This window comes from Notamacropus eugenii, chromosome 1 (assembly GCF_028372415.1).
Source record: "Notamacropus eugenii isolate mMacEug1 chromosome 1, mMacEug1.pri_v2, whole genome shotgun sequence".
NCBI classification, from domain to species: Eukaryota; Metazoa; Chordata; class Mammalia; order Diprotodontia; family Macropodidae; genus Notamacropus; species Notamacropus eugenii.
The window spans coordinates 144262898-144284190 of record NC_092872.1 but is presented as its reverse complement, the minus strand read 5'-3'; the positions used below and the strand labels follow the sequence as shown (position 1 = coordinate 144284190).

The window sequence follows — 21293 nt, the reverse complement described above, 5'->3', positions numbered from 1 at the left end:
TGGGTAACTTGCAGGCTAAGTTTCAGCCTGATGTGACTTGAAGTGGCTGAAATAAACACTTATCCTACACAGCTGGGGATTATAATGGGTGTGCTGACAGCCCGTACTAATTAGGATGCTCTCAGGCAGCTCTATAATTGCTATGGGGAAGCAACTTGTCAGTAAATAGTATTATATTTGGGGGTCATCTTATTCAGGCACTCTCTCTGCTGAGAGTCTTCTGACTCTTGAGCATGTCATCTTGCTCCAGGCTCTCCCTCTCTCACACCAAAGGATTGCAATGGACCTCTGAAAGAAACACAAAGAATCCTGAGTCCACTATCCATTTCTCAAACGTTTTCCACCAGCATTGGGAAGAAAGATGACACCGGCCAATGCACAACTAATTATAAGCACTTTAATTCCTGTGGGCAAATCTCTCTACCTCTTGCCTTAGCCCCTTACCACATTTGTTTCTTATTTGAGTTCCAGGGACAGATTATTTCTGGAAATGGGCCCTCCCTCTTGTATTTGGCTCAATATCCTGTGATAATTAACAATCTAAGCCTTTGGAGTACATTTTATGGTGCTCTTGGTCAGGTAAATTCTAAATTAGATCAGTTAAAATGGGTCATAAGACACAAAGCAGCCATTCCTATTAGCCTCTGGAGATCTGCCAATATGCCACACTATTTCTGGGTCTGGGCTGCTGGCAAAGGGAATCATTACCTAGAGATTATGTCCCTGTGAAGCAAGGTAGAAGACACCCAGTAATGGCTATCCCCCTTCCCCACTGGCTGGCCTGTGAAGCCTTAAGTGAAAAACGGGAGGTTTAGGCATGATTAAAGAGTTTGAGGGAGGGTAGTAGGAGTGGGCTAAAAGACCAAGAGGAAACCAGGGAGCTAGTTATCTTGGGAGTAGGCCAGCACTCAATTTCCTGGTAAATTGCATGTTTGGAGCATGCTACATGTGTATGGAATACTTTTTTTTCCTGGGGGGCAGGGAATGGATAGCTCTAGAGTAGACTTTGAGTATCTGTTCCAGTGTAGTATTGTCATTGGGTGGCAAAGGTTCTGATTCTAAGTGGGCCTTCACACATCGTAAGGAACTCTGAAAAGGTCTATACTGAATTGTCTTCTGACCATTCTCCCTACAGATAGCTTGAAACTCTTGAAAGGCCCTGTCTGCCTTGATCTGGGAGCTAGTCTGGGCATGAAGGAGATCTTTTGATTAGTAAGTAAATGTTCTGGAAATTGACCCTTTTGGAGACCTGTCCCTACCTACCCCTCCTGCAGGATCCAAACTATAGGGTTCCTTGGTTCAGTGCTAGAATCATGGATTTAAAGCGAGGATGGATTTCAGAGGTCATTGAATTTACCTTTTTCATTTTATAAATGAGGAGCCTGAGGCACAGAATAATTATGTAAGTTGTCCAGCACCATACAGTTAGTAAGTGTCTGAGGTCATATGTCAAAGGATATCTAACAACTGACCATCATTAAGAATAATATTTGGTGTCTGGCTACTCTCTTGTAGTCACTCAGTCATCAACTTAGAATACTAAATCTAAGTCTAAAACTAAGAATTCTAGTATTCTTAATGATGCAGATTTGACATTCTCAGATCAATCTGTAAGAAGAAGGATTTCAGTGCATAATGATCCATTGTACTCTGGATACAAAAGGATATCTAGTGTCTCCTGACTTGAGAATAATTGCTTGACTAGGAGTTTGGATGGGTAAGTTCTCTGGGGGCATAATTTGAAAAGCAGAGTGGTATAGTGAAGTGAGCAGTGATTCTAGAATCAGAAGACAAGGCTCTGAGGTGTTCTTCCGTGCAAATGAAGGTCCCTAAGGTTGTCCCTTGAAGGCATGCAGTACTGCAGTGTTCCTCTAGGCCCTGGGCTTGGAAGACACTTAGCTCTCTTATTTGTAAAACAGGAACAGTAACATCAATTTATATGGCAAAGCTATAATTGGAAAGTATATGGGAAGATGAAGTTATTCCCTGACTTTGCATACCTAGTGCCAAATGTTTGTAAAGAAATGGAAAAGTTAGCTGATTCAGGCAAATAAAGTTTTTTTTTTTAAATCAGCTATTGATTTCATCTTCTTTAGTTGCTTCTTCTCTGATGTAGACTTATTAGAGAAGACATTCCTTCACACAGAGGAAGATGATAGATCTGTAGATTGCTAGAGTGCTGGCTGAATATCCATAAGCCCCTGACTCTAAAAAACATTGTACTAACCCTTATGACTAACTTTACCTAACCTACTCATGATTGTTGTATATATGCTGGCTCTATAATGGTGCATTGTAAGAGACATCACCTCCTTTTGTTCGCCCCACACCTAACATCTATGGGCTGTTAAGTATTGGTTGGTGGCCTGAACTGGTTCAGTTGCTTTTGTCTGGGCTTACGTATACATGTATAGGTACGATACATTTGGCTTCATTTTCTCAAATCAGACCAAATTAGGGTAATGGAATGGCAGTGAAGCCCAAGTATATATGTTTCATATTCTTGCACCACTCTGTGTCTGTTTCTCTGTCTGCCTCTGTCTCTGTGTCTCTTATTTTGCCCAAGTTGAAAATGTAGTGGCTCCCAAGACTCTCATCCCAAAAGTGATCAGCATGAAAACTTTAACTTTTGTTGTACCAGCCTGAGTTTGTTCTCCTCTCCTTAGTCAGCCCTCCTCTCTGGGTGGCTTCACCATATTGGTGTCAGAGATGAAGTGTACACACTTGATCAATTTTAGCTTGCTTGCAACTCAAAATCCTGATGTCAAGTGATCCACCAGACTCAGCCTTCCTAGCTACAGACTACAAATATGTCCTGTAGGTACTTAGGGAGTGGGACCAGGTAGAATTGCCATGGATCCATATCTTGGTGGTAGTGGCAAATATTTGTATGAGAACTTGGAAGATAAGCACAGAAGAGTTCTATATGAATTGAGAAGTTAACTGAATCTTTGTTTCTAGCCTTTGGAATCCTAAACCTTATTAACATAGTGTCAATTAATGAAACCAAGTGTCTCTTAGACCTGATGGCTCAAGAATCTATTTCTATACATATTTACATATAAAGGTATATATATGTATGTGTATGTTATATATACAGTTTTATATATGTATGTACATATGTATATATACATACATATGCACATATACATATGTGTTTCTTATTGACTGCATTTGACTAGTTTGAGTAAATGATCCTTTCATCATTTCTTTCATCTCGTCATTTGGACAGTTAGTGAAAACTTCATGCTATTTTTTTCTTACAGCTATCTTCTATCTGTATTTCTTTTGATTTTTTTTTGGCCATTTTGTGATTACTATTTCCCTTAATGATCTCCAGATTTGAGTCTTTAATATTCTGAGACAAAAGATGTTTATTTATAGTTCTCTATTATTTTTTGGGGAAATTTTTAGTCCCTACTCTTCCACTTGTTACTTATGTGATTTTCAACAATTCACTGAACCTCTCTGAACTTCAATTTTTTTATATTATAAAAAGAGAAAGTCAGGTTAGATAGTCTCTAAGGTTCCTTTTTATTCTTTTCAAAATCCTCTATTTCTTGAATAAACTTAGCACTTGCTATTTGATTTGACTAAGTTTAGATTCTGGTGTGGTGTCTTTCTGGTTAACTCTTAGTTTTCTGGAGCCAGAGCAACCTATATCATATTCCTGTTTGCCCCTGTTTGCTTTGTGATTCTACTGGTATATCCTTTCTGGCTCTGCAATTGATCTACCATCACTTTCAGAAAGCATTAGTGAGTGCTTATCTGAACCTGGTGGTGTGCTAGGCACACAATTTCTGCTATCTAGGAACTTAGAGTAAAGACAGTTATATCACATAGTAGAGATTTCGTATACCTTTGTTGAATCTGATTGAGTTGGATTTGATATTCTACTTTGGAGAAAGCTAGATATGTGAATGGGATTGCTCACTTCTTAGTTGTGTTACTATGGACCTTTCTGAGACTCAGTTTCCTTACTACTGGGACAAAAGGGTTACATTAGGTCATCTCTGAAGTTTCTTCATCTTTAACTACCATGAACAAGGAGCTCTTGAGTGGGTGTGCTTGAACAGAATGAAAAGGAAAACAACTTGAGGTATAGGTAGAGAAAAGAAACAGTTTGGGAAGCCTGGGTATGACTTGTAAAGCTCATGTTGAAACACATATTGAGCTTAATGGATAACCACTGTAAAGTATTAAAGATGGGGGGAGGAGAATGTTCAACTTGGACTGCACTGAGGAGTGTAAGTCATAGGGGAAACTATCTGAGATAGGCAACCTAGTAAAGAGGAAGAGATAACATTAATCCAGATAGAAGATGTCTATGATGTAAAATATTCAGAAAGCTTGGAGTTAAGGGGAATGAAAAAAAACACCTTAAAATGGGAATTCTTCAACACTGAAGATCTTTTCTTTCAAAGATTTCACTAATGCAATTTTTTTTTCAAAGATTTCACTAATCTAATCCTTCTACCAATAAAGATTATAACCCCTTTATGTCTTAGTGGTTGGTTTAATTAATGCTTTGGGTTACTCCTGTGACCAAAATAATTTATTACCTGGTGGGTGATCCTCTAGTGATAAACCTTTCTGAGCTTAGCTAGGCTGGTTATCTGACACAGACACAGAGTGCATCACTAAGTCATGCCCAAAGTCCTTTTCATCTCCTTTCTTACCTCCACACTCCTCCTTAACCTAAAGATGCCTTCATAAAGCAGATTTCTTACCCAGGAATAAGCCTTTGCCTGGTCCTCCAGTTTGTGAATTATTCCTTAAAATCTTCATTTGAGCATATGCCCAAATCAGCCAAGTTCATTTCTTTCTCAGCTCCACTTCTGACTCTCCAGATTTCTCTGCCTTGGCCCTTCATGGATACTCTTCCCTCCTACCCCAAATTTTCAGTTCCCTTTTATGTGCTCTCTTCCTCCATTAGAATGTAAGTTCCTTGATGACAGTCCCAGTGCTTAGAACAGCGTTTTGCTCATACAAAGTGCTTACTAAATTCTCTCTATCTCTCTCACTACTTCGGTATTATGAGTCATTACTAGAAGACTGCAGTACAGGTCAAATATAGAACACTATTGTTGTTATTTAGTGATTTCTGACTCTTCATGACCCCATTTGGGGTTTTCTTGGCAAACATATATTAGAGTGGTTTGCCATTTCCTTCTCAGGCTCATTGTACAGATGAGGAAACTGAGGCAAACAGGGTTAAGTGACTTGCCAAGGTTTCACAGCTGTTAAATGTCTGGAATAATATTTGAACTCAGGTCTTCCTGACTCCAGGTCCAGTATTCTATCCATTTAGCAGCTCTTTAATATAGAAACATAGAAAATTCTCACAGTAGGAACTTTTAAAATGTTCTTTACTGACCTAAAGTCTTTTGTTGATTTAACAACATAAAAATATGTCATGCATAATTTTGTTTGCTTATGAAATGGTCAGTTTTTGGTATATTTAATTTTAAAATATAGGCTGCTTTCTTCAGATAGGAAATGTACATATTTACTAAATATAATAATTTTCATTGTGCTCTTTTTTGTAAATATTCATCATGAGCACTGCAGTATGAAATTAACAAATGTCCCGTGAAATGATATTCTTAGTGCCTTTGTATGAATAATAAAACCAACTGAAAAATCCTTTATTTGCTTCTCCAAGGAGAACCTGTGAGCTATCTTTCAATTTAGCTACAACTTCCCTCTAATTTGTTTTTAAGTGTTTTTAATTTTTGTTACTAATGGAGCTATAAGTTTTTGAACTATTAAGATTCTCACATCTAGTTTTTATTCAGTTTATGAGAATCAAGATAAAACTTGAAGGTAAAAGAAATTATTAACATTAGGGACAATGGAAGTTTTTGGATAAAGTGGTTTTTTTTTTGACATCTACATTGTTAAGCAATTAGAGAAAACTCTCAATTTAAGAAAGGGAGGTATTGTCAGTATCCCCTTCACTCTTCATATTTTGAGGTCTAGTCAGAAGAACTTCTAGATGAAAATTAATTAAGCAGAGATACATAAGCAAAGAAAGCCAGGAATCCTTTCCTTCTGTAAGAAAATGCATATGTTTTTCTCAATCTTGCTTTTCCTTTTAAGAGTTGCTTTGTACTTTTCTCATCTTCAGCATATAGGATCTTATCCTGCAGATTGTTTTCCATAAAATATGTTTCTGCTGCATAGAAGATAATGTATGGACACAGTGTCTTAAAGATCATATTTATCAGTTGAAAAAAGCTTTGTAACTTTTTGATTGTTCAAAAATATAATGTTAAAGACACCTTAAAAAAGGTCCTGAGGAGAAAAAAAAAGATTATTCTCTCAAATTTTTCTTTCTCTTACCTTTTTTTATACCTTTGCATCTCTAGAGATGAACAGACAGTGAGGGTAGGGACAAAAAGGAGAAGAGGAAAGATCCATGGAAAATTATTCACATTCCATGGCAAGGATGCTGGAGAGAAGATGGAACTGCTAAATGTGGTGGGCATAGAGGAGGGTCTTGGGAAAAATAACCCACTCTTTTCCTTCTAACTTGATTTGACAATTGTTCAACTAGTGACTTAGGGGTAAACAACCGGATTTCTCTCAGACATTGGTGCAGTGTGAGAAGAGTAGAAACGTATGCATGGGACTCTAGGGGAATCCTACTGTCAGGAAATGGTAGTTTGACGTTGCAAAGTAGGTGAGAGTTGTGCCTAAATTACAGCATTAAGAACTATACCATGAGAGCAAAATTTGCTTAAACTACAACAAAAGCACTTCATCTATTTCAGCAGTGGGGAAGGGCTTCCTGACACTGAGGCTGTAAAATTCTGGAATGACTTATGTAAGGGGTTGGGTAATCTGCTTGAATGACTTGAAAAATAGGACCTGTCCAAGGTGGTTTATATGTGGTCCTTCCTGTAGGAAAGGGGATGGACTAGTTGACCTCTTAAGGTGCCTTCTATGATTTTATGAAGTGATAAATACTCACATCCTCTTCTCCCCACCACCCTCTATCATCCCCAATAACCTCTTGCTTCCAAATATATGAAAGATTTTCATGTAGGGGGGATGGTGGTTGCTTGTTCACTTTCTCCAGATCAAGGTGAGGTCAGATCAAGAGGAAATAGGCTTAAGGGCAGTGTGTGGGATTTAGGTTAAACATAGGAAATTGTTTTCTGACACTGAGTGTTTGAACTTTAGTATATGACACTGAAAAGAATTAAGCTGTCTGTATGCCCCTAGTTCTTTCATTCAATGTCAACACAGCCTTTTCTATAAGAAATCTCCTTTGTTGTATGTTATTCTTGTTTGAAAAACCCTCCAGGAGACTTGGCCAATCTGGGACTATCTCTGGGTGGTTATGGATTGGTTTCTAGATGCCTAGTCTAAATATGGTCTATGGGCTGGTCCATTCTAAAGGAGACCCAATTGTCAGTTGAACAATGAAACTAAAGTGACTTTTAAAAGAGTCCCTGGTGTTGGGAATGTAATAATCTGGCTATAATGTGGTGGAGATGACACCTGAAGTTGAACTCTCTCTAATATAGGACTGTCATATCTAGATTAGTTTCCAGGGGACTGGGTGCATGAGGTAGACCAGTTTCATCTAAACATTGCATTAAGCAGAGAAGATTCCTGAAGGTGATACTACATGCTCTTTAAAAGGGGTTCTCTTGTCTGGAAATATGTACTGTCCTCTGCCTGGGATAATTAGCTGAATATAAGATGACACAATAACGTCCAATTTACATGATTATGTGATTTCTTCCATGTAGGGAACTCTTTCCACCAACTAGGTCACAACTTATTTATGACTTAGTAAGGCATATTTAGGAGCATAGAATCATGATTTAGATCTTTGAGGGACCTTAAAAGCAACCTAGTTTAGTCCTCTCACTTTAAAGATAAGAAAACTGAGGTCCAGAAGGAGTGAATTGCCCAAGGTCACATAGGTAGCAAGTGACAGGTCTACATTTGTATCTGTGTGACCCTATGCAAACCATTTAACCTTTCTGAGCCTCAGTTTAGTCACCCATAAAATGGAACTAACAATAGCATCTGCCTCACAGGATTATGAATATTAAATGAGACAGTGCATGCAAAATGTTTTGCATCTCTTAAAGTCCTTTGTAAATGTGAATTATTATTAAGTACGAATGATTGAAAGATTGATTGGCCTTGATCCAGTAAAACTGTTTTATGAGTAACAGGACTATTTTTGGGTTCTTGGAACCAGTGGAATCAAGGAAACACACCATGATAGATAACAATTAATCTAAAATTTCCATATTCCCCAGAGACGGTCAAGAAAGCTGAGTTGATCTGATTACTTAGACTTTTATCCCCGCTCTCATGATTATTGCTTGATTGGATGTTGTTTGATTGACAGGGATGTGCTGGCTACTGTGATTATTCTCTGTGGTACATATTTCACTTCTCACCCATATCTACTTGAGTCAGGGAGGCATATTGGAAAAAGCCCTCGAGTTGGAGTAGGAATGATTAGATTGGAAACTCTTCTTCTATCATTTATTAACTGTGAAATCATGAGCAATTTACTTAAGTTCTCTGAGACTCACTTTACTCATCTCTGTGTTTCAATATGTCAACAGATTCATGGTTTTATCTCTGTGGGTGCTAGCTCTAACAGGCAGATAAATAGCATGGTATGTAGAGCTTGGGCCTCAGAATCAGGAACACCTGAGTTTGAAACTTGCTCCAGATATTAGCTGTGTGACTGGGTAAATCACTTAAAAAAAAGCAAGGGGATGATAATAGCACCTATTTCATTGGGTTGTTGTGAGAATCAAATGAGATAACATATGAACAGAGTTTTACAGACTTTAAATGCTATATAAATGTTTTTTCCTTCTCCTCTTTTTCCTTCTCCTCCTCCCACACTTTCCACATTTTTATTTTCTCTTTGATTTTTGTTCATGTCTTTCCATAAGCAAGATCTACCCAGTGTGTTGGAGGGCTTCCTGTGTGTCTTTCAACATTTCATGGGTGTCAGGTGCAACTCTTGGGCTACTTATGTATTATCATTTATTTTCTTCATATGACTGATTCACTTTTGTCATCAAACATGTCTTGATTGATTCACATATCCAATGTATGGGGTGCTTCCTTGAGTTCTCCTAACATCCCGAGGATACTGTTAGAGTGTGGAATATCCATAGATCATCCCTTGCTCTTACCACATAACCAGTTCATCTTTTTTCACTTCTACATTTTTTTTGATGAAATCCTTTACAACTCTTCTCCTTCAAAAGTTCTGAGTTTTAACATGCTGTTCATATCTACCATGAACAAATAAATATTTATTAAACACTTACTATGGGTCAGCCACTGTGCTAATCCCTGGGATACAAATACTAAAAATGAGACAATTTCTGCCCTCAAGAAGCTTACACTAAAATAGGGGAAGATGACATATATGGGGAGTAGTGACTAGGGAAGGGACTTTTGTTCTGAGGAGTCATAGGTATGGTGAGTTGATTCATAGGATAGTCAGTTGATACTCTTTCTAAAAGCAATGTGTCTAGAGCAAAAGTTGAATAATGGGGTAAGGGATAGAGTGGAAATATGCAGATGGTAGGGGGGAAGATGGTAAGGTGACTTGGGCGGATGGCTGAATGGGACATGAATCATAGTCTCATCTGGTCTAGGCCCAACAGATACAGTAGAATAGACAAGGTAGTTTTTTTGAGATTGTTTCTCTCTATTTCTCAGGCTTTAAGGGATAGCATCTCCTCATGGCCTGATTCCACCATTGATTAACAGCTAAATGACTCAATGGATAGAGTACTGAACCTACAGTCAAGAACTGGATTCAGAATTAGCCTCATGTTACTTATTAGCTGTATGACCCTGGGCAAGAAGCTTAAACTTTGTGTAAAATGGGGACTCATAATAGCACTTACTCTCCAAGGGACAGCTAGGTGGTGCAGTGGATAGAGCCACCAGTGCAGGTGTCAGGAGGACCTGAGTTCAAATTTTACCTCAGACACTTGACACTCACTAGTTGTGTGACTTTGGGCAAGTCACTTAACCCCAGTTGCCTCATCCTGGGTCATCTTCAGTCATCCTGATGAATATCTGGTCCCTGGATTCAGATGACTCTGGAGGAGAAGTGAGGCTGGTGACCAGCACAGCCCTCCCTCACTGAAAACAAAGTCAAGTGCAAGTCACGTCATTATTTCTCTGATAGCATGGTCTTTATTGGCCATGAAGGACGAACACACACATACCCTCCTAGGGTCATTATGAGGAGAAAACAAAGAGAGAATAATTGTAAAGCACATTTCAAACCTGCTATGTAATTGCTAGGTATTATTACTGATTGGAATGGAAGCTTTGACTCACTCAGTTTTCTACCTGGGTCAGTTTACTTTTCTTTAGGCAGCCTGTATTTTACCTTCTCATGGTAGAGTTCACCTTGACTGGGAGACACTTTGTGGAAGGACAACTTTTTATGTGGCCTTTTATGCTAATGAGCAAATTTTTTTTTCAAGTCAGGTATATAGCATAGTAGAGTGAAGATCTGAGTTAAAATCCTGCCACAGACATTTAGTAGCTGGACAAATAATTTAACCACTGCATATCCCAGTTTTCTTCTCTATAAAGAGGGAATAATAATAGGACCTAGCCTCAAAGGTTGTTGTGAAGATAAAATGAAATTATATTGGTAAAGTGCTTTGCAAGTCATGAAGTTACATAAAAAGTATTTTTGTTGTAGTTGCTGTTATTGTTATTCTAATAGTCAACAAGCAGAAACCACAGTGGAAACCTGTATTCTTCACTGTTTTTATTCTATTGTCTGATGGTAAAGATATGTTATACTGTGGTTACTTTTCTACCTGTTCTTTTCTAATATTCTCATCATGTACCCTCAATATATACATAGATTATTCTCATAAAAATTTTACATAGATAAAAAGCAGGCACATGAAAAGTTGTTGATGTTCCCTCTGTTGCCTTTAAAAATAATGTCAGAGTTTTTCCACAACCTTGGTATCTTCTCCTTCTTCAGATATGTTGAGAATCAATACCTTAACAATCTCAAAATTGTGTTGCCTCCAGCACAAATTTCTTCTGTGTGTATCTTGTCCAGTCTAACTGCTGTCCCCATCTTTGTTCTAGTGCCATTTCCATTTCCTCTCTAAGCACATCTGGGACTTTGATGTTCATGTCCAAATGTGATGGCTTCATGGTCCTTGATGGGGAAAAGAGTTTTTAATAAAAATCCCTGTAGATCTTTTCCATCTTTTGTCTGTTGTTCTATTTCCAGTTTCATCCTTAAATGTCCTCAGGATGACTTTGCTTAGTTGGACTTCTTGACAAACTTTCTTTAAATTTGTTTCTTATTGTTTTATGAGGCAATACTGCTTATAATCTCTAGTGTCTATCACCTTTCCTGCATCTATTTCCCATTTTGGGGTGCCAATAACTCATCTAAATAGGGAGTGTTAGAGTTGTTTAAATTGAATATCATGTCTTTTTCTTAGTTGTATTTTTTCTTCTAGTTTTGTATGTTTTGCAGTTTTGATCTTTGCTTTAATAAGGTAGTGATATTATTTGCACAGACATGTGATTCAGGAATGAGTCCTGAATCAGTAATGAATTGTTTACTGTCTGGTGAAACATTGATTTTTTTTGGTGTTTGGTACCTGCCATATCAGTACATTTTCATTCTTTTCTTAAAAGAAATATTTATGATTTATACATGAGGCTTATTTTTAGTCTACAAGTCTTTTTCTCTCTATTTTCTTACCTCTAAATCATGTTCTCTCACCTATTTTAAACATCTTTGTTTAGAGTTACTAGCTGTGTGACCCTATGCAGGTCACTTACCCTCTGTTTGCCTTAGTTTCTTCAGTTGGAAAAGGGAATAGTACCTGCCTCCCAGGGTTGTTGTAGGGACAAAGAGAGATAATATTTTTTTTCTGGAGGCAATCAGGATTAAATGACTTGCCCAGAGTCACACAGCTAGTAAGTATCTGAGGCCAGATTTTAACTCAGTTCCTTCTGACTCCAGGGATGGTGGTCTATCCACCTGGTTGCTCCCAATGTAAAGCACTTAGCACAGGTCCTAGCACAGAGTAAACACTATGTAAATATTACCTATTACTATCCCCAACTCTGCATTGAAGCCAAGGAGAATAAAAATATGTGTTAATTTAATTTGGAAAGTCTTATCAAGTTTCTCATAGAACTTCTGTGCCTCTTCATCTTTTACAGGAAGAGGTTTGTAAAAGCTGCAAATGATTTTCATTAATATTGCAATATGAGATGACCAAGTGTGGCATGAAATGATATTTCTTTTTGCATTTGGATGCATGATAAAGCCAACTACTCTATTTGCCTCTCTGTGTAGAACCCATAAGTCGTCCTTTGATTTCGCTATACATTCTGTCTTTTTTCTAGTTTTATTTATACCGAGAATACCAATATTAATAGAAAACTGTTCCCTTACAGTGGTAGGTCTGCTTGTTGGTTACTGGAGAAAGGTAAGCTTAGAGTAGAAACAGTTAAATTAATGTTTGTTCATGATTATGTCTGGTAAGTATTTATCAAAAGAATATCAATGACAAAAAGATGTTTTTTGTTTCAGTTAGCACCTTAGGATTGTTATTTTAATATTTCTTATCACCTCATGGAGCCATTGGCTTCTATTTGGTCCATTTAAATTTTCGGGGAGCTTTGTGTTTCTTTTGTGTCAAGTCATTAATTCTCTCGTCAATTTTTTCTTCCCTAGCTCTCATTTCTTTTTCATTTTTCCCTTAAGCACTCTCATTCCATTTATAATAACAACCTTTCAATAATAATAAAACCCTCTTGCTTTATTTCTGCCCCATAATAGCTCTTTTTGGTGGGATTCTTTTTTTTCAGCTCCTACTTCCTGTCTACTTCTTGACTTTGGAGATGATGTTAGAGCAGGACTTCTGGAAGGATGCTCTGGGCTAGTTCTGTTTTCTTGGGGTTTTGAGTATGTTATTCAAGGATCTCAGAGATAGATTGAGGACATGCAAGCTTTCAGTGGTTCCAAAGTGGTCTGATCTAGGGCAAAATCTGATTACTTGTTCCTTCGCCTATCATTTCCCTTCCTCTGAGCTCTATAAGTTTCTGTTTTGAGTCTGAGTAAGATAGAATATGCTAGCCTTATTCCCTATCAATCAGCTCTTGGTTCAGAGCTTCTTTTGGTCAGAGTGGCATAATTGTAGGTCTCTCTTTGTTCTAAGATCCCTTCCCTGGTTATGCCTGTGCAGATTATACTAGATATTGGAAATGAGACCCTACTTTGTGCCTCAGTCTAAGCCACACTGCTTCTGAACTTTCTCCTTTCTTAGTATACCTTCCAGATCTCCCTACCCAGAACACTACCCCTGTTTATAGGTGGCCTTCTCACTTTACATCTGTAACCTAGAACTGGTTAGTGGTTGACAGAGTTGTCAGTTTGCAGCTCTCTCCATCGCAGTGCCTTGATACATGGCTGGTAGCACCCCAGGATGAGTCTGGGACCTCCTCTTACCCCTAGTTCATAGCCTCTCCCTGAATGCTCACTCTTGGTATGGTCCTGGCTCAATCTCATCCATGGCATCTGGTGATCTCCCTATCTGTCTGTCCAATCCAAACTGGGCTGGACAAATGACTTATTGTGTTATTTTCTGGATTTCCCAATCAGGATTTAGTCTGGGACATTTTTTAGATCTGTTTAGAGGAGTTTTGTAGAGAGGAACTCACTGGTTTGTTGACTCCATTTTCTGTAGTATATTCTTTTAACTGTTCATGACCCCTTTTATTATAGACAGATCATTTGCAGGACAAAGAAGGTAGACTGGGTGGCAAGACCCAGTCCTCCAGGAGGTACAGTCACTTTGCCTCCATTTCTGCCACAACCTTTTAATTCAATAAGTATTTATCAAGATCTACTATATACCAGGTACATAATATTTCTCAAGGTCAGGGGTGGGGAACCTGTGGCCTCAAGGCCACATGTGGCCCTCTAGGTCCTCAAGTGTGGCACTTTGATTGAATCCAAATTGGAAGCCACGGGTTCCCCTCCGCTGCTCTAACTATTCATCAGAATTTGAGAATAGGAAGAGGTAGTTAGAAGTTGGATAGAGCTTCTTTTGCTCCAGTTACATTATTTTTCTTACTGTTCTTTCCTATGGATGTTATGTGACAGCATGGGGCAATAATAACGAGATCAGGATTTAATAGTCAAGCACCTTGAGTTGAATCCTCAGCCTCTATAGAACTTTGGATGATTCACTTAACTTCTCTGGTCCTCAGTTTCCTCATCCATAAAATAGGAATGATAACCATAATCACTGGCATTCATACAGTGCTTGTGAGTTTGCAAAGCACTTTACACATGTATCATCTCATCTGATCCTCCAAACAACCCTGGGAGGTAGGTGCTATTGTTATCATCTCCATTTTACAGCTGAGGAGATTGTGGATAAAAAACGGTTAAGTGATTTACTTAGAGTCTACACTGCTAGTAGTGTGTGAGGCAGGATCTGAACCAAGGTGTTAGAGACTCCAATTCCAGCATTCTATCCACTGTGTCATCTCATTAATAAGACTCCTTGTTGCACAGGGTTGTTGTGAGGAAATCACTGTAAACCTTAAAGCACCGTATCAACATGAATTATTGTTGCTTATTGCCCCACCTCTGAATCTTTCTTTTTAAAATACTATTCTACTCCTCTTCCACCTCCCCCTCAGTTTGGAGGGGTTGCTCACAAGGATGTCTAAGGTCACTTCAAACCTTCAGATTCTAGGACTCTGAACCTTAAGTGACTACAATGTTTTGCAGGGTCACAGCAGCTTGATTTTTTAAATCCTGTTTGACTATTTTGGATTGGGGTGGAAGTCACCCAGACATATGTATGTGTGTATACACACACACACACACACACACACTTTTTGGGGGAGAATTAACATCCTTATCACTAGTTTATCTCATCATATGCATGAGGCATAATGCCTTGGTGCATAGAGTGGTGGGCTTGGGTTCAAGGAGATCTGAAGACCTGTCTTTGCCATTTATTAGCTATTTAACCATGGAAAAATCTCTTAATCTCTGTGAACCTCAGTTTTCTTAGCTGTAAAACAGGGATGACAATACTGATAATATCTCATAGGTGTGACTGTGAAGCTCAAAGGAGATACTGGCTGAATAAAATCCTCTTGGATGTAGACATGCTCCATTCTTTGAGGGTGATAAAAGTGGTAAAGGGACTTAGGTCTATGCTGCTTGAGGGAGAATGGAAGGAACTAGGGGTCTTTACCTTGGAGAAGAGAAGACTCAAGGAAGCCAATGACATCGGTCCTCAATTATGTGAGAAATTATCATGCCAAAAAGCAGAATAATAGTGGAAGTTTCAGAGATGCAGATTTCAGCTCAGTGTTAAGGAAAAAGTGACTAATTGTTAGAGCTGTCCAAAATGTTCCTTTGGAAGGTGGAAGGTTGACTAGAGGACTTCAATCAAAGGCTCGATGACCACTTGCTAAAGATATTGTAGGGGGAATTTTTGTTGAGATGCAGTTTGGCCTAGATGGCCTTCAAGGTCCCTTCCAACATTGAACTTCTGTGATTCTGTGCCTTAATACTTATACTGTAGGACTGGGGGATATAACTGAGAGAATAGAGATCAGCAAGTAACTTTGAAAGATTTCGAACCTGGATGCTTCCATTGTACACTCCATTCTGCCAAGACCCCATTTCTGAGCTCTGAGAAAATTTCTGGTGGGGGATGTTTAGCTGAATTGATTCCATGCTCCTGGCTGCTTTGGTTTCAGTGTTGCTTCTGCCATGTCTTACCCTTCTCATGGCCATGAACCCTAGTAAAAACCTCAATTACTTCTCTATTTCCTTGGTGTCCTAAGAGTACAATATCTCCCAGATGTTTCACTGAGGGGAGACCTGTCTCTTACCTTCACTTGGGGACTTTGCTTTCAATATCACTCTCTCACAATCTCTCAGGTACCTCATAGCATCATAGAATATAATTGTTGGAAGGGATTTCACTGTTCTAACTCCATTTGAGTCCTATCCATACATTGAAAGGAATCCTCACTATGATATAGCCAAGATATCACCATATGGCCTCTCCTTGAGGATCTTCAGGGCAGGGAATCCCACTACCTCTTGACATAGCTCATTTCACTCTGAAAAGCTCTAATTATTAGATAATTTTCCCAGACATCAAATTTAAATTTATAGTATTGTCTCCTGTTCCCAGGTTCTGCTCTCTGGGGTCAAATAGCACTAGTGTAATCCCTCCTCTACCCAAGAGCCAATTAAAGAATTAGAAGTAATGGGAGGAACCATGAGAAAGAAGAAACAAAACAAAATAGCAAAAGAAAAGGAGAGCAAATAGTCTGCCTCCATCTGCATTCAGACTCCATAGTTCTTTCTCTGGGTGCAGAATAGCATTTTCCATCACTAGTGTTTTGGAGTTGTCTTAGATCCTTGCCCTGCTGAGAAGAGCTCAGTCTGTCAAGGTCAGTCATCATATAACGTGGATGTTACTGTGCTTTGTACACTTTCCAGCTCACCAATGTTCTTCTTAGACAGATAAAACATTTGTTAAGTATGTACTATGTACCAGGCACTGTGCTAAATACTAGGAGTACAGTAATGAGCCAAAACAAAGGTAATCCCTGTCATTAAACAGTGGAGGAATATTTATATTATGTATTATATTCCAGGAATATTATATTTTAGTGAAGGAATACCATATATAGAAGTGAGCGGAAAAGACAGGAGAAGTGTAGGGTACCACAGGAAGCAGGTCTGGGAAGTCATGGGCTGTCTGGTTTGAAGTGTGCATGGCCAGTATGGCTGCTTCCTCAAAGAGAGGTCTCAGGAGGAATTTACTCATTTGAATAAGAGTTCATGGGGCCAGGGAGAGGGGAAGCTTTGCTAGAGTGAGAAGGCTTCTGTAAGCAAAGGTGGAGAGGTAGTCCAGGGAATCATAGCCTGGTCTGGGTTCGAAATAACCATGGCTGGCATGGCATGGGTGCTTTCTCAAATAGAAGTTCCTAAACTCTGGTGTGCAGAAATGAAAGTGATACTTCTGTGTTAAAGTTTTGAACTTGAGGCTTTTGGCAAATGAAATAAAAGCTTGAGTTTCCATAATATTTTACAACTTATAAAGTGCTTTCTTTACTACAGATCTGTGAGGGAGGGAATGCAAGTAGAAAATGTATCTAAAGTATTTTGCAAACTTTAAAATGCTTTATAAACATTTGCTATTATTGTTACATATTGCTATTATTCATCTCCTTTTTTTTTTACAGCCAGAGAAACTAACAGAGGCAGTGTCACAAAGCTAGTAAATGTCAGAGATGTGATTTGAACTCAGCTCTTCTGACTCCAAGTGTTTTGCTTTTTTATCATGACATGTGGCTTCTAGCTTCACCTCACAGAGAGTCTGTGGATGTCTGCTCTAGGATAGATATAGGTCCCTAAATAATTGTGCTTTGGCCTTGTCCCGCCATTGTCCATTTCTATAAACGAGTTTCTTTGCCTTGTAGCTAAGACAAATAAATCACAGGAAGAGAAAATACCGCAATGACTTCTCTAGATGGAAATCAATCCCATAGGGAAGGCTCAGGTCTACCTTTCCCAGTGCAGTGCCTGTATGGATGCTGGGAGTTTATGGGTCACAGAAATCACCCTCAGAAAAGGCATGTATTTCATTAAAACAGAAGCGAAAAGCCAACAACTCGTCATCCCTGTGATAAAGTGGCTCATGTTTTTGTCACTATGTGCTTGGAAGATAAAGTGTAGTCAGCCGTCTGCCCGCTGTGGGAGTGAGGCCTCTCCCAAAAGGGATGTGTCAGTTGGACAAACCACAAACTAGGGAGTCAGGAAAGAGCAACAATGAGGCTCATTTGAAAATACTTCTGTGGCACTTAGCAGGGTGTGATTTTAATTCATTTTTTGTCCCTTGATAATCATAAAATGCTTTCAGCTTGTGAATATCCATTTTTGACCAGCTTGCTTACTTCTCATCTCTGGGATCACATTAAATGTAGAGTCCGTTGGGAAATTGGGCAAAGCACACAGAGTCCACTTTGTGAAACTCTTGATGTCACAGATCCTTTTTCACGTGATGATACTATAATGAAAGTGACTTATAGTGCCAAACATCTTCCTTGTGTGTCTTTTATTGGCTATCTTGGCCTAGCATCCATAAGGAGCCATGATTTCTTCCTAAATTTGACAGTGCATAGAGTTGTGTGTAAAGTGGCTATAAGACCAGCTGTGGAGGGGAGAGCAAGGACCTGCATTCATTCTTGGAGTGATTTGTGGGAATCAAGATGGTGAAGCTGAACTTGCATAGGTAGTCCTTGGACCCTCTTAGATATGGGTACTGGGATTAGGGAAGGCAATGTGGTAGAATGGATGGGACACTGGAGTTGGAGTCAGAAAAATCTGGGTTCAGATCATGCCTCAGTAGCTATATGACCCTGGACAAATTACTTAGAATGTCTCAGGCCAGGTTGTGGGTAGTGGTTACTTGTAAATCCCTGCTACTTGGAGGCAGAGGCTGAAGCTGGTTGATCAACTGAGTTTGGGAATTCTGAGCTAGAGCAGGGCTAAAATTAATGACATATCTTCATTAAGGTACAATATGGTAGGCCCCAAGGCATAGGGCTCATCATATGATGGCCTTTGAGGTTCCTTCTAGCTCTAGACCCCCAAATTATCTGAATTTTGATGGTACTTTACCTTGCTTGCACCCAACCACTTTAAAAGCTATGAACTTCCAAAGTTAATTTAGGCCTAGGTATTTAATTGTTTAAATACTCACAGACTCAAAAAAGGAAGGGTATTCAAACAATATATACATATATTATAATAATCATATAAATTATGTGAATACATAAAATATCATAAATATATATATAAAAAAAAGGCAAGTCAAGAAATACCAGAACACATTCCAAAATTAGTCGTTTCATTTTTTTTCCTTGAAGAATAACTTGGGACTTAAACTCCTCTAAACTTATGGCTGTGGTAGGAAGGCATAGGTAAGATCTCTCTGGAGCGCAGCAAGTTGTTAAGAAATGGTTTGCTTTTGACTAATTTTCCATTTCTTTTTCTGGCACCTTTCCTTGGTTTTGGCATTCTCTCTTTTCACCCCAGATCTCTTCTCTCCCCCTATCCCCAACCCAGAATTGCTGAGTATACTTCCGTTTCCCCAAATATATAGGCATAGTACCCAGGGTCTTCTCTTTCTCCTCAGACCTGGTCATACTGTAGGTCTTTTCTAATTCTCTCCCTTGGATCTAAATTTCTTTGTCCCATATACCGGAGTTGTAATTGGGAACTCCAGCATGTTGGGTAGGTTCAATTGACCCGGGGGGGGGGGGGGGGGGGCGGTGATCTTATTAAGGGTGAGAAAGGATAGAAATCCCAGGATGCCCTGAGGCCAGCATGTGTCACCATCCCAGGAATTCCTTGTAGTGCTGGTCCCCAGCTGATTGTTTGCTTGGGCTGGTCGTAGTCATCCCACTGGGGCAGCGGGCACTAGGATGGGATATTAAGGTAACTTCAGGGATTGATGGCATGGTGGTATATGTGTGATGTTTCAGTTCTAGCATGCTGATTTCCAGGGAGTACATACTTCTTCCCTCCAGTAGTTCTCCATATCTTGTGCCCCTCTAGCCTTACATCACTCTCTGTTGTGGTGGTTGGCAAGGAGAAAGCATGCTCCACCTGACCACTATTATATCAGGTCCCTATTAGAAATAAATACATTCTGTTCTCCCATTCTCCCTCCCTGCTGGTCCCCACCTATGTTGACTCCCAGGAGCAAAGTCCTGGTGGCTCTATGCTAGTTGCAGTCCTGTTTTGTCCCATTTTTTTCAAGAGCTTTTTCTTTGCTAGGTGACAGTGAGGGAACCTGACAAAACACATCTGAAAAGGCATTAAGTCTAAGTGATATTGTCCCTCCCATATCAGAGTCCTGCCTATCAATCCCCTTTAAGAGGGGAGGGGCTGAAAGGGGATGGGGGTCAGGGAGGAGCTTCAAAAATACAACTTTGTCCACAGGGACATTGTCATAGGAGATGAGATGGTACAGTACAAAGAGCACTCAGTGGCTTTGGAGTCAAAAAGATGTGGATTCAAATCCTGCCTTTGTCACTTACCTTCAACATAATCTCAGTCAAATGTATAAAATGAGAGTGGGGGAGTCTAACTGCTTGGCTCCTGAGGCACCTACCAGCTTTAGTTCTATGGTGTGACAGTCACAAAGGCCTGGTAGCAAAGGAAACTATTCTTAAGACTATAGATTTTAGAGCCAGAAGGAATCGAATGCGTCTTCTAATCTAACCCCTGTATTTTACAGATGAGGGCACTGAGATGCATAGAGGCTAGGTGATTTACCCAAGCCACACAGTTATGAAGTGGAAGAGATGAAATTAGAACTCCAGACCCTTTGACTCCAGAATCAGCGAGCTAATTTATCACACTGTGTTTTTGATTAATGGTTTGGACTCCTTGTGGAAATCTTGCCTTGATACAATGAACTGCAATACAATAAATATTTGTTGAGCACCTACTATGTGCCGGGCACTGTGCTAAGCCCTGGGGATACAAATAAGAAAGAGAGTTCATGCCCTCATGCAACACAAGAACAACCAAAGGAAGTTGAAGAGGGGGAGGGGCAGAGGGTACCTAGTTCCAGGTTTGTTGACGGAGGAATCAAAACAAGCAGATCTTTCCAGGTCTAAATCCATATCATCCTCTGGTCATGTTTCTCTTCTCCCTGGAAGCTAAAAGGACTTGAACCCCTGACCCCATTACTCCCCTCTCCTACTTCTGCCTGGACCCCAGAATCTGCATTTTTTAAACCATCATCCTTGCTACTCTGGTAAATCCATGAATTTAATCTAATAAATGTTGATTAAGTGCCCACTGTGAATAAGGCTCTGTGAATCCCAAACTTCATTGGGGGTCAGCATTCTACTTCAGAGCCAGTTCAGTAGCCCAGGGGATAGCTCGCTGGATCTGGAGCTGGGAAGACCCAAGTTCAAATCTATCCTCAGACATTTACTATGTGACACTCTGGAAGTCATTTCACCTCTGTCTGCCTTAGTTTCCTCAACTGTAAAAAGGGGATAACAACAGTACCTACTTCCCAGGGTGGTTGTAAGGATCAAATGAGATTGTATTTGTGAAACACTTTGAAAACCTCAAAGTTCTATTTAATAGAAACTTTCTGGTGGCACAATAGCTTAGCTCAAAAAAATTAGGAACTAGAATAGGGAAAATTTTA

The 21293-nt window shown here is 39.3% G+C and overlaps 1 long non-coding RNA gene across 2 annotated transcripts in view; it reads left to right on the top strand.

Annotated features, from left to right (window-relative positions):
- Nucleotides 1-21293, top strand: part of LOC140508357 (uncharacterized) — a 115484-nt gene that overhangs the window by 70087 nt on the left and 24104 nt on the right. Inside the window, exon 1 of one of the 2 annotated variants that reach the window (XR_011968396.1) lies at nt 652-1212. The exons of the other annotated variant lie outside the window; for it this stretch is intronic. This is a non-coding gene — a long non-coding RNA (uncharacterized lncRNA). Of the gene's footprint in view, nt 1-651; nt 1213-21293 lie in introns of those variants that run through there. 2 annotated transcript variants of the gene reach the window in all.